This window comes from Hyperoodon ampullatus (genome assembly GCF_949752795.1).
Source record: "Hyperoodon ampullatus genome assembly, chromosome: 7".
NCBI classification, from domain to species: Eukaryota; Metazoa; Chordata; class Mammalia; order Artiodactyla; family Ziphiidae; genus Hyperoodon; species Hyperoodon ampullatus.
Window position 1 is genome coordinate 80,410,243 of NC_136920.1, and position 13,490 is coordinate 80,423,732.

At 39.4% G+C, this 13,490-nt stretch overlaps 1 pseudogene across 1 annotated transcript in view; it reads right to left on the reverse strand.

The window, feature by feature from the left end:
- Window positions 1-13,490, reverse strand: part of LOC307055643 (centrosomal protein of 78 kDa-like) — a 27,690-nt pseudogene continuing 14,200 nt past the window's right edge. Inside the window, exons 10-14 of the transcript in view lie at window positions 4,363-4,440; window positions 2,727-2,893; window positions 1,495-1,666; window positions 1,125-1,172; window positions 1-586 (exon numbers count right to left, since the gene is read on the reverse strand). The product of the transcript in view is annotated as a centrosomal protein of 78 kDa-like (transcript). The remainder of the gene's footprint in view (window positions 587-1,124; window positions 1,173-1,494; window positions 1,667-2,726; window positions 2,894-4,362; window positions 4,441-13,490) is intronic.

The window sequence follows — 13,490 nt, forward strand, 5'->3', positions numbered from 1 at the left end:
CATAATTTTAAAAGATTTAGACCTATGTTAGGCGTGATAGAGTATGGATGCTTTCTTGAAATTCACAATCAGATCCAAGAGTAGCACTTTCAGACTGTTCTAGTAGACTGAGTTTACTTTTAGTTGTCTTTGATGAAACAGTCACTATTCTACTCTCTTTCTTAACAGAAATGTGTTTTTTCGAAGACTCACTTTTAATTGGTTTATTAACCAAAGAATTATTTTGCCCAATTCCTTTGCTTTTCTGCTTTACAGGTGAGTCAGAGCAGGAATGCAGGTCCTTCCCAGGTTGTTTCTTAGCAGAGTAGTTTTTGGTCTATTCACCTGCTTTGCTCATTTTCTCTGAAGAAGACCTGCTATTTCTAGATAATTCCTCGTCTTTTCTTTGACTTCCAGTTCCAGAAATGACGTCTGCTGAAGGAGAACATGTTCTAGCAATGAAATCTTCAAAAGACTCCTGCCGCTGCTCTGTGACTGGGACCCCCAGGTTGTCTTTGGAAGTTTCTAAGGCCTCCTGAGTAGACGCTGGGACACGGAAGGAGTCGAGAGGCAAAGGAATCCTAGCATCACCTGTAATTTTCGGAAAGTGGAGGGGAAGACAAAAGACAAGACAAAAATTCAGTGATGAACAAAGCCAACCATTAAAAAGTAGAGTTCAAAACTTCAATGTTACTCTGTAATCTTATTATTAACACAGTCAATTGATTAATCAGAAGATTTCAGAGCCAGTTTTTTTTGTAATTATATCTTGCCAAGTGATTCTCAGCTTAACCTAGCTATAACCAAGGCTATGTCCGCTACGTTTTCAGACTTTGGTGATTGGGGTAGTTATTACCCATTTCCTTTCCCTCACTAAAAATAAAACCCTATTCTGTAAGATAATTAACTTCTTTTCTATCCTACAGGCACATGTAAACCGTATATAGTTTGTGACCAGACTGTGTTCTCAAGCTGTCAGTTCCCAAGACCACTCTGAGATTGGCTGATGGGGGCTCCAAGTAAGGCTAGAGGAAAAGCTGACAGGTTTTCCCCTCCCATTCCCATAACCAGGTGATTCACTCTAATATGTTACCTATTAGCTATGTCTGGATTACTTATTTTAAAAATTATATCAGTATGTGTACCTTCATTAGTGTTCCTTCATTGTAAGCTGACTGCATACAAATAGAAACCTAGATAAAATATGAACAGAATAGACATTTATACAATTTAAAATCTGGAATATTTTCTCTAATGTCTTCTTTCTTCATTAAGGATAGTTTGCTTTAACTCATAAATTTTCTAAAGAACTTCCAGTCTCCTTATTTACAAAAGTACAGTATCATGAAATGGGCACACATTTACTAATCTCAGATTTGGAAAGGACTCCAGAGTCTTCTAGCTCCCGAGCATGTGAACCATTAGAGACTGATCATTATTGTTTTCTCCCTGACTTGGTCATTTCCTTTTTGCTAATCACTCTTAGAATCATTAAGTGCTGTTCTGTCCATTTACTTGGCTATTTTGCATTTGTTATGGGGCACCCTGTTTTGATTCTGATTTTCCTTCTTCAAGTGCCTTCTTTTCTTCTTTAGGTGGACTACTAACAGTAGAATTCATCTGGGGACGACCTAGTAAATGAAAATCTGACTGATCTATACCAGCCATTGTGGCCAACTGCCCAAGCCTAGACGAGAGGAGGAAAGGAGAAAAGACAAAGGTTATTATAATCACAGAAGAGCAGTTTAGATTTCCCCAGACCTACAATCATGAAATACTTCTACAATCTTTTTTTTTTTTTTTTTTTTTTTGTGGTACGTGGGCCTCTCACTCCTGTGGCCTCTCCCGTTGCGGAGCACAGGCTCCGGACGCGCAGGCTCAGCGGCCATGGCTCACAGGCCCAGCTGCTCCGCGCCATGCAGGATCCTCCCAGACTGGGGCACGAACCCGTAGCCCCTGCATCGGCAGGCGGACTCTCAACCACTCCGCCACCCGGGAAGCCCTACTTCTAAAATCTTAAAAGCCAACATCCTACTCCAGACTACAAGCCTCTCTCTCCCCCAAATCCTCAGCCCTTTCCAGATTCATCCTCTAGGAGACATCCCACTGTCTCACTAGCAGCTTCAATATGTATCATGCACCCTGTCCACTGCCTGTCACACCTCCATTCCCACACTTCTTTACCACCTTTCCTCCAGTTTCCAAGAATGTGTTTGTTCCTTCCTTCCCAACACCAACACCAATTCATTCACTGACAAAACACCACTCCATCAACTATCAATCTCCACTTCCCTCTTTCAGCAAAATTGCTCCCGGTTGAGAACCACTGACCTATATATCTCCCCTGCAGATTAATAATCATTTTTATGTCTAAGGCAAAGATAACTTTAATTCAAACTTATCAAACAAGCAAAATAAGTGAAAGATAGGAAAATTCGTATGCATTCCCGACTATTTTCAATGAAAACTGCCTTTAATTTAGTCTTTACAAAACAACTATACCTACTAATCACTCTGTCTACAGGTTACTCTTTTATAATGGGCTCCCCACTCTACCAAAGCAGGCTTCCCTATTTGCATTTCTTAAAAAATTTAATTCCTCATTTTAAAACGTCAACTATATTACCTATAATTACACTAAATTTGGCTAAATATAGCCACGTAAGTGATGAAAATTGCTCCAGTTCCTCAGCAAACTACCATTATAGTCGCAAAGAGAAGAATGCCATGAAGAGAAATGAACTAACCCAGCATCTTTAAGGAGAACCAGGAAAGCATGGAACTTCTGAAAAGAATTCTCAGTGCTGCCCAAAACACCTTCATCACCCAGGATCATGCTTGTCAATGAGTGGGCATGAAGGGCTTCAGACAAAGAGAAAGTTGAGTTTCTTAACTGGGCATTTTCATGTTCCAGCTATACAAGAAGACTGAAAACGTCTGACATGATTTTTTCTCATTGTCATCAAAAGTAGTCTTGCCTTGGGCTTCCCTGGTGGCACAGTGGTTGCGAGTCCGCCTGCCGATGCAGGGGACACGGGTTCGTGCCCCAGTCCGGGAAGATCCCACATGCTGCGTAGCGGCTGGGCCCGTGAGCCATGGCCGCTGAGCCTGCGCGTCTGGAGCCTGTGCTCCGCAACGGGAGAGGCCACAACAGTGAGAGGCTCACATACCGCAAAAAAAAAACCCAAAAAAACAAAAAACAAACAAACAAAAAGTAGTCTTGCCTAGTTTCAAGGAACAAAACTAAAACACTCAAAATGTAATTAATTTATAATTAATGTAACCCTCCGCCAGTAAAGACAGAGACCATATCACATAATAACCAAAACCCACAGGCACCCAACAAAGTTTCCTATATAACACTTAGGTGGTATATAAATAAACCAAAGTTACCGTTTTATTAATGATCTTTCACAAAAGATCACATTTCTAACTGGTTCAATTCATAATGGAGCCTCATTCCACATTAGAAAATGACCTGCTTTAAGTTTCCCTTAAATTAGAAAGTGAATTATAGAATCTGATTTGAACAAAACATATTACAACTCTGCTGAATGTTAAGAATTAACTTTAGTGAGTAAAATATCTAATGCTTACGTTTAAAAGTCCTAAATCATACCCAACCCAATTTATTAAATGTACGATCACCAGTATTTTCTTTGGCTTCTTGAAAATATTCACCCCCGTGCACTCTTCCCCTTCCGCTCATCATCTACGCACTTAAAACCCCCTGTAAGCTCAACTCTCGTATTTCTCAGAAAGGCCGTTAATGTTCATGATGCCCCTTTTGCCTTACATGAGCAGGTGCTCAACGTTTATTGAATGAGTGTCTGCCAATCCAATGGATGCACTTTCAAAAATTCCTCCCTACACTCACCCTGTGATAAATATTTAGATAGAACTTTTTAGATTATGCCCTGCTTTCATGCACATTACCTAATGTAATTCTCATAGTATATATTTTTATCTTTCATTGCATTCTTGGAAGTTTTCCAATATCTTAAATTTATTTAAATGATTCACTTTCCTAATTCATTGCCAGGAGAGTCTCATCATGTCTTTTATGTTACTGTATATACAATATATGCACAGAAAGTGCCTTCTTGAATCAAAGAATCATGAACAGGAAATAAGCTAATGTCATATAAAAGCACACACACACACACACACACACATACACAAAACCAGATTTTCACATCTTTAAAAACATGCTTTCTGGAATATAGATCATATGATCACTAAATACCAGTAAATGCAAAAGTCCATATGATACAACCAATTTGCATCATATTACAGTTTTAAAGCTTACAAAATATGTGTATATGGCTTAAAATCAAATCAAAATAAAACCAAAACACTCAAAAGCAGATGAAACGTGTTTACCTCACTGACTCGTCTATCAGCCTTCAGTCTTATTACTCTTTCCTCCTTTAACTGCTTTAGGCACTCCTCCAGGGTTTCCTAAACAAACAGAGTCAATATTATAAGTAATTCATAGTATAATATCCAAAAGCCTTTCCAGCTATTGGTCTCATCAGGATTTAGGGGCAGAGCTAGAAGTGAACTCAGATTTTAGTCTGCTACTGGTCATAGCATACCATGCCAGTGAAATGAATGATCAAAATCTATCAAATTTGCAAAGATTTATTTAAATTCCACTCTTTCCAACATAAATCTGTGGCAGCCCACCATAAAAGGCATATGCATATAACATAGTAAGTCAGAAATAAGAAGTTACAACCAAGAAAGAAAAATTCTATTTTTCTTTGTGGGTCTCTTTATAGCAGGAAGTCCTATTAACGAACCTACTTAGCATACCTGAACTGCATAATTGCAGATTCAAAAGCATGTTTTAAAAAAGTAATCACTTTTAAAGCAATTTACAGTCAAGCACTGTTCCTGGAGTTCCCTGGGTATTAAATAATCGAATCATCAAAACCCTAAGAGGGGGCTTCCCTACTGGCACAGTGGTTAAGAATCCGCCTGCCAGTGCAGGGGACACGGGTTCGAGCCCTAGTCCAGGAAGAACCCACATGCCGCAGAGCAACTAAGCCTGTGCGTCACGACTACTGAGCCTACACTCTAGAACCCACGTGCCACAACTACTGAAGCCTGCGCGCCTAGAGCCTGTGCTCCGCAATAAGAGAAGCCACCGCACCGCAATGAAGAGTAGCACCCCGCTCGACGCAACTGGAGAAAGCTGGCCAGCAGCAACGAAGACCCAATGCAGCCAAAAATAAATTTATAAAACAAAAAACCCTACGAGGAAAGAACGATCACTAACTCCATGTTATTTTACAGATGAGGGAAACAGAGGCAGAGAAGTAGAGTAAGTAGAGCAGCACAGCCAAGGTCACACCACTAAGTAGCAGAGCCACACTGTGGACTCAGGAAGCTGGCTGCCATTCCTGCTCACGGAGGTGGTAGTCTTCCCTTCACCAAGGTCACTGAAATAAAATGAACACTGATAAACTATCTTAGGAGTTTTAGGAACTAAGACACTTCGGTCCTTGAAGTGGGGACACTGCTTGCAATAGGCAGAATTCTGACAGAGCCCCCAAGATGACCACTTACTGAAGTACACAAACCTTCACCTTCCACTTATCCAATCAAATTCTAAATGTAGGTGCTGTAGTGAAGGGATTTTGCACATGGAATTAAGGTTCAAAATCAGTTGATCTTTTAAGATAGGGAGATTATTTTAGGTGGATGTGGCCTACTCAGGCACCCCATGAAAAGGACCTGAACTCTTCCTGAATTGAAGTACAAAAGGGACAAGAGGGAGACTCTCCATTGCTGGCTCTGAAGAAGTCCAATGCTGCGGCAGGGAAGGCAAGCGAGAGGCCTCTAGGAGCTGAAACTCTGCCCCGACTGACAGCCAGCAAGGAAATGGGGACCTCTGTCCTGCAACTGCAGAATCTGAATTATGCCAACAAGCCGGAAGAAGCCTGTAGGCATTCTTTCCCAGAGCCTCTGGACGCTAACACAGCCAGACTGACATCTTGATTTCACCTCTGCGGCCCACACAAACTATGGTGAACATCCAACGTTTGGGGCTCAATATCTTACACTTAAACTTCACGTGCTTTAACACTCTCAGGAGGGAACCCACATGTTCCCGTGTGTATCTGAGCAGGAAGCCCAGTCACGCTGTGCCTGGACTTCTGACCTACAGAACTCTGAGCTAGTCAAATAGGTATTGTTTTCAGTCAGTAAGAGTGTAGTAAAAGAATTAATATTCTACTCAACCTCCAGGTTCGTGAACAAAATAAATGATTGTCATTGTTTTAGGCCACTGTTTTGGGGTGGTTTCTTATGCAGTGATAAACAATCATAATACCTATACTTATGAAAACAGTAAGGTATATTTATACATGTTAACTGCTTTGAACAATCACTTAAAGAATGAGGAACTCTATTACCTGCCATCATTGGGAGAGGAGCTGGTATCACTTTCTGGACAGTAGCTTTTGGTACCTAACAACGATCCTACATCAGGAGTTTACCCTAAGGAAATCAAAGATGTGGGCAAAGATTTATCTACCAACATGATGTCATAAGATTGTTGATAACCAAACCCTAGAAGAAAGCTAAGAGCCTCCGAATTGGGACTGGTTTAAATAAAAACAGCTCATCGTCTGAAGGAATGCGCTATGAAGCCACTAAGAATGACAAGAGGTCTCAACCAGAGTTCATGAATGGGCTTCAGGAGTGCTACATTCAAAATGTATCTGTGCGTTTTTCCTGGGAGATGATGCATAAGCTTAATCAAATTCTCTGATGTAGAAGAGTAGTTAGTGACATGGCAAAATATTTCGGATACTTTTTTAAGACAAAAGAGCAGATTAGGTGTGTGTACATGCAGAGGTGGCTTTTATTTCCTTCAAGAAGTTGTTCATTGTTTTCAAACATTTGCTCAATGAACATATATTTTTATATTCAGAACATGTTTAAAAAACTGAGAGTCTAAGAACTTCAAATTCTTTAATGTTTCATTACTAAAGCCAGTCAAGTTTTCAATGGGGAAAAAGGGAAAAAAATTGCAAAATTCCTCTACTTGTTTTTTTTCTTTTTTTTTGGTGGTACGCGGGCCTCTCACTGTTGTGGCCTTTCCCATTGCAGAGCACAGGCTCCAGATGCGCAGGCTCAGCAGCCATGGCTCACGGGCCCAGCCGCTCCGCTGCATGTGGGATCCTCCCGGACCGGGGCACGAACCCGTGTCCCCTGCACCGGCAGGCGGACTCTCAACCACTGCGCCACCAGGGAAGCCCCCCCTCTACTTTTAATATAATGGTTTAATCAATCTTCTAAAACTGATTTCAAAGAAATTCTAAACAAATAAACAAAAAAACAAAAAACCCTCAGCATGGTCAGAGGAAAGTAGACTAAAATTCCTGACTGGTTCTAAATAGCACATCAAAGTGCAATTACATGCAACAGTTTCTCCCTCTAATGGAGGGAATTAGAACACAGTGTTCAATTTTTGTGAAAAAGTGTACCCTCCTCCTACAAAGTATTCACAATTCATGTCCCTTACATGGAAATATGGAACCAAAAACGTTAGAAAGTAAAATTGTTTGATATTCTATTACTTAAGTAAGACTAATGATAAGGCTTTGGAATAATTTTCCTTCCTGCCATCTGCTCTCCTTCCTCCCTTCTGTACACTGGCTAGGGTGATTTTTATGGGACAAAGCTCCCATCATATTGGATATCAAATTTTATGTTCAACTTTTCTCCATTTAACATTGAAATCAATCATTTCTCATATAATCAGGGGATTCATAACCTTGATTTTTTGTGTGGGCTACAAAATATTCCACTGAGTGGGTTTACTGGTTAACCATTTTACACACTTAAATTCTTTCCAACTTTTCAATATTATCAGACAAAATAACCGTTTTTATGCATGAAGGCTTTTTTCCATATTGAGAATAACATTCTTACAATAAATCCATAAAAATGAGTTTGAGATCAAAGCAAATGAACATTTTTAAGGCTCTGAGGTACCTATCTCCAGACTTCTTTCCAAAAGATTTCTGAGATTTTACACTGCCATCAGCGATGTATCACTTGGTATATAACCTCTACTATAACTGTTGGCTTACTTCCTCACTTAGAGTGCAAGTTATTTGAAGATAGGGGGTGTATTTTATTAAGTGTTTATCCCCAGCACCTGTGCCTAGCACAATGTAGACGGTCAATAAATAATTGCTTAATAAGGAAAATCCCTGCCACACACGTACATATAAGATGTACGTGTGTGAAAGACAGACTGTGTGTTTTTCTCTAACTGGATAGATGAAAACTTGTCATCTTCTTTAATGTGCAATTTTTTTGCTTATAATTAGTAATTAAATTTCTCTTTTAGATTATATTGTAAATATTCAGATTCTCTGAGGCAAATGGGCCTGGCACTACCCATTAGCTACATAACCTTGGACAAGTTCTATAACTCTAGGCCTCAACTTCCTCATCTATAAAATGGAGATAAGCTCCCATATTACAGAGCTCTTGTGAGAATTACATGAGTTAAAACACATATAAAATTAAAAGAGTGCTTGGTACATAGAATATGTGCAATTAATGCTGAATGAATGAACATGCGAATGCAAACAGTAGTGAAGGGCTTAAAATGAAACGGTCTCAGCCCACTCCCACATCCAGCACTCAAGAAGCGACCGATTCTTTACGCAGTTTTTAATTGTAAAATACGATATGTGTACTGAGAAGTGCACAGAACAAAACTGTCAATGTGACAAATAAAAAGAGAATACTTACATAAGCACTACTCGAATCTGTCAGCATCGCAAAAACCCCCCATATCCTTTTCTCATCACAAGCTCCTTCCCCTCTTCCCGGTTAAACACCAACCTCACTTCTTGACAGTCATTTCCTTTAACCTGCATGCATCCCTAACAAAAGAGTTTAGTTGTGTCAACATCTAACTTTATGTACAGGATCATAGTATATGAAGTCTTTTCTATCTTATTTCTTTCTCTCAACCTTGGTTTAAAAAATTCATCCACATTGCTGCCTGTAGCTCTAGTTCATTCCATTTTATTGCTGGATAGTTTTCCCACTGTACAAATACACATCATTTATTTAATTTTTGACTCTTAATGGACATTTGGTTTGTTTTCAGTTTGTGCTAATGCAAATCATGGACAGGAATCCTGCTGTACCCATTATTCTGGTGCATTTACATAGGGCAGGGGTGAGGGCTGCTGGCTCACAGGCTATTTATATACCTTCAGTTGATGGAGAGGGCTAAATGCTTTCCAAAGTAGTTGTGTCGATTTATACTCCAGTATAAACAGGGTAGAAGATTCCCATAGTACTTCAGGTCTACAATACCTGATACTACCAGACTTTTTATTTATGTATTTGTCAATCTGATTGACATGTAGTTTCCTTGGTTTTGACTCACTTTTCACTTATTACTTAATGAAGTCGTACACTTTTCTGTGTTTACTGGCTGTATGGATTTCCTTTTTTATGAGGTTTACGTCAAATATTGTTATTTTTTATTATTTTATTATTATTATTTACTTTTGGCTGTATTGGGTCTTCGTTGCTGCGTGCAGGTTTTCGCTAGTTGCGGCGAGCGGGGGCTACTCTTCATTGCGGTGGCTTCTCTTGTTATGAAGCACAGGATCTAGGCGCGCAGGCTTCAGTAGTTGTGGCACATGGGCTCAGTAGTTGTGGCTCACGGGCTCTAGAGCACAGGCTCCATAGTTCTGGTGCACGGGCTTCGCTGCTCCGTGGCATGTGGGATCTTCCCGGACAAGGGCTCGAACCCGTGTCCCCTGCCTTGGGAGGCAGTTTCTTAACCACTGCGCCATCAGGGAGGTCCAACTATTGTTATTTTGAATTCTTCTCCATTTCCAAGTAATACTCTTACATGACTATTTTCTCACTAAATTGGAGGCATTATCTGTTCACTTTCTAACTTACTAATAAGTAAGGGTTTAGTTCCTCTACACTCTTTCCTATGTCCACACTGCTCAGTAAAGTTATGTCAGCATGAGTTATTCCACCGCTCATGATCTCTTTGACTTGTAGTGATATACTTAGAAACCTACATTGTTGATCAACTAGAAACTCTCTCAACGTCACGCTTTGTAAAATGAGGACATTCATACCATCTTCCCTTTTTTCTACCTCCTGTCTACCTTCCAAACCTAGCCGTTACGTTGTCAAAGTTGAAATTTATATTCTGTTCTATGTGCAGTTAAGTCTTCTGTTATTTGAGAGTCAGTACGGAGTAAGGTTTAAGAGAACAGGCAGAGAGCCTAAACTCAAAGCCTTGATCCAACCTTAAATTAGGTACAGCCTGGGCAAGTTCCTTCCCTGTATTAGCTTCCTGTTCTCAAAAGTGGGAATGATATTAGCACCAACCTCATAAGGCTATTCAGAGGATTAAATGAGTTAATATATGCAAAAACACTTAGAGACTAATATATACTAAGTACATACTAGTACACAATACATTTCAGTACATACCAAGTTAATACTAACACATACTAAGTATAGTTTACATTAGATATTTGTGATTACATGCACGTTGACAATAAAAGCTGCAAACCAAGACAGTATTGCCATTATTACAATGAAATTAATATTGCCCACTGCAGATGTACTGTGTGTCTGTGTATAGACTACACCTCGTTCCATACTGTGCCAGTGTCACTGCCCTTGTGCAGGGTGACCACATACCCCAAGCCGCCTTGGGCTGTTCCAGTTTATACCTGTTGTCCTGATGTTACAGCATTAGAGTGCCTCCTTACACTATTGAAGTGTAAGGAGTTTGGACAAGTTCTGGTTTGGACAACAAATTAGATACGTGGTCATTACCCCTGTGTGTCACTGAAAAGGGGGCCATCTACAGTGTCAAGTTGAAGTGGATTCTTCCCTTCCTCACCAATAGTAGCTTAAAAATCAACCATAGTTTAGTGTGCTTCAGGTTTATGTCCGTATAGCCTTTTCTCCTCTGGAGTTCAAGTTCCTTCTCCTCTTCCTCTCCCTCCTCCCTTCCAACAGTGCCTAACACCTAGTAAGTACAATATGCCTCAAGGTGTTTCTATGCTCTCAATCACACAATCAATAGAAGCCTCTCCACTCTAGACTAGCTGCAATCTGCACTGAATCCCCTATTACCTTCCTTCTTGGTTTATTGCCTCATTTGGCTGGATTATGTCTATAAATAGCTTAAGGTGTAGCACAGGAGGTCAATTTTTCAAATTTCTTTCTGTACGAAATATCTTCTTCAGCCTCCACTTATGACTCATAGTTTGGCTGGATACAAACCCCTAGGGTGAAAATTATGTGCCTGAGAAACTTTGGAGGTATCTTTCTAATGCCTTCCAGGATCCATGGTGCTCATGACAAGTATGATAAAGTCAGGTTTTAACCTTTTTTTTTAGGTGACCAGTATTTTTCTCTCTGGAATGGATGTATCCTCTCAGTATTTTATTCTAATTTATTTTTTCAGTATTTTAAAGTTTCACAATGAAGGGTGCCTAGGTATGAGTCTATTCTTGCTCATCTTGCATAACTTTTTTCAATCTGAGGCCTGATGTCTACTTTCAGCTGTGGGGAATTTTGTTGCCCTTTGACAGCTTCCCTCCATTTTTTTTCTGGGTCTGGACTTTCTAATAGTAACATGTGGGATCTCCCAGATGCAGCCTCTCTAACATATTTCTATCACATTTTCCATTGTGTCTTTCTTTTTTATATACTGAGAAATTTTTAAAATTCCTACTGAATTTATTTCAGCAACCATATTTGCATTTCCAGGAGATCTCTCTTGCTTTCTGACCATTCTCCTTTTCATTAATACCCTAGTCTTATTTTATAGTTGCTAGCTCTTTTTAAACCTCTCTCAAGATACTAATTAGGGTTTTTTCTTAAATTATTCTGTTCCCTAAATTGTCCCTGGTCCTACTAGGATATGTTTGCACTCTTTCCCCCTCTCTCATGTTGTAAGCTTTACTCAACTAACAGGCAAATGACAGTTATTTTCTATTTAAGAATGAGCGCAGAAAGCTCCCTGAACTCAACGATTGATTGGCTTCTTATGCAGGAAGAAGCGGGGAGTAACTGTAACAGGATCTCCCCCAAACACAGTTTTCTAGGGTGTAAAAACTCATACGAGCTGCCCCAGTTCTCGCCAGTTTCACTGTTTTCAAAATGAAAGCATCTCATTTCAGGAGCGTGAGGGCGGGGCTGGGAGTCCACTCCCCCAAACACATCCCTTCAATGAGCTCCCCTATTTGTCACACTTTTAACTAACTCCACCCTCTCTCCTACATGCGCACCTGAGCATGGGGCTACTTTTTCAGGTGGGGTCAGAATCCTCCTCAGTTGCACGTGGTCCCTGTGCATATTCTAGGTGATGCTTTTCCTCTGTTCTACTGCTTCAGTTTCACACTCTTCCACCTGTCTTCTGTCTTTCAAAACTATGTTGAAATCTCTTGATTGTTGTGGGCATATATACTTAAACACTTTGATACCATCATTGTAGTGCCCTGTCAAAACAGAGAAGAGCTAAAAGGGTTCTCAGTGCATTCTGAATCTGCTATTCTGTGGTCCCAGTGTTTAAACTTCTTGGACTTCCCCAGTGTCTATTACTGCTTTTACAAATACAATCTCGTGGTCTATTCGTGAAGGAAATGAATACACCACATCTAAAATAACAAAGAATGGGGGTTAGATGCTCTAGGATCTTGTCATACTCTGCCATTTACTAATAAACCACTTACGTTCTACAAATTGTAGGTGCTCATTTATAAAACGAAAGGGAGTAACTCTACATGAACTATAGACTTCTCCTACTCTAACATTTCATAATTTTCTAAGTTCTTTTCTTAAATTTTCTCTATATTATCATTAATTTTAATTAAAAAATAAAAATCTAACTTTCTCTTTTGAAAATCAAAGAGTAATTCCCGTAGTCCTACAATAATGGGATAATCAGTTCTGAAACCTGTCAAGTGTCATGTTTCATATGAAGAGAAAGTCATATTAAATAATTTTAAAAAATTAAACATGGACTTTGTAGCACAAAGACAAGGTCCCCCCCAAATGGAGTTCCTTTATTTACTAGAAATGTTCAGCTCTGCATTAAAGTTGAAATAAAATAAATATATTAATTTTGAGGTGCAAAAATTTCTTATAAAAATCAATTTTTCTTTTCTGTCCATACAAACAAAAGTATGGAATGACATTAGAGGTCAGGTTTATTTGGTAATAGAATGTAGCTTCTTGATATTTTTGATTTTAGGAAAGGAGAATATCAACATCAAAACTTTTTTCAACTTTACTTTTATTTAAAATGAGGCCATATTTTCCTCTTATAAAAAGAGAGTTCAACTAGAACTGTCAATTTTCTCATCTGTAGAACAAGAGCACTGAATCAGCTGACTGTATTCAATCAGAACTCAATTTCCTTATCTTATGATCACTAAGCTTCTCCCTAAATCTAATATACTAAGGTTCTAAGGAAAGGA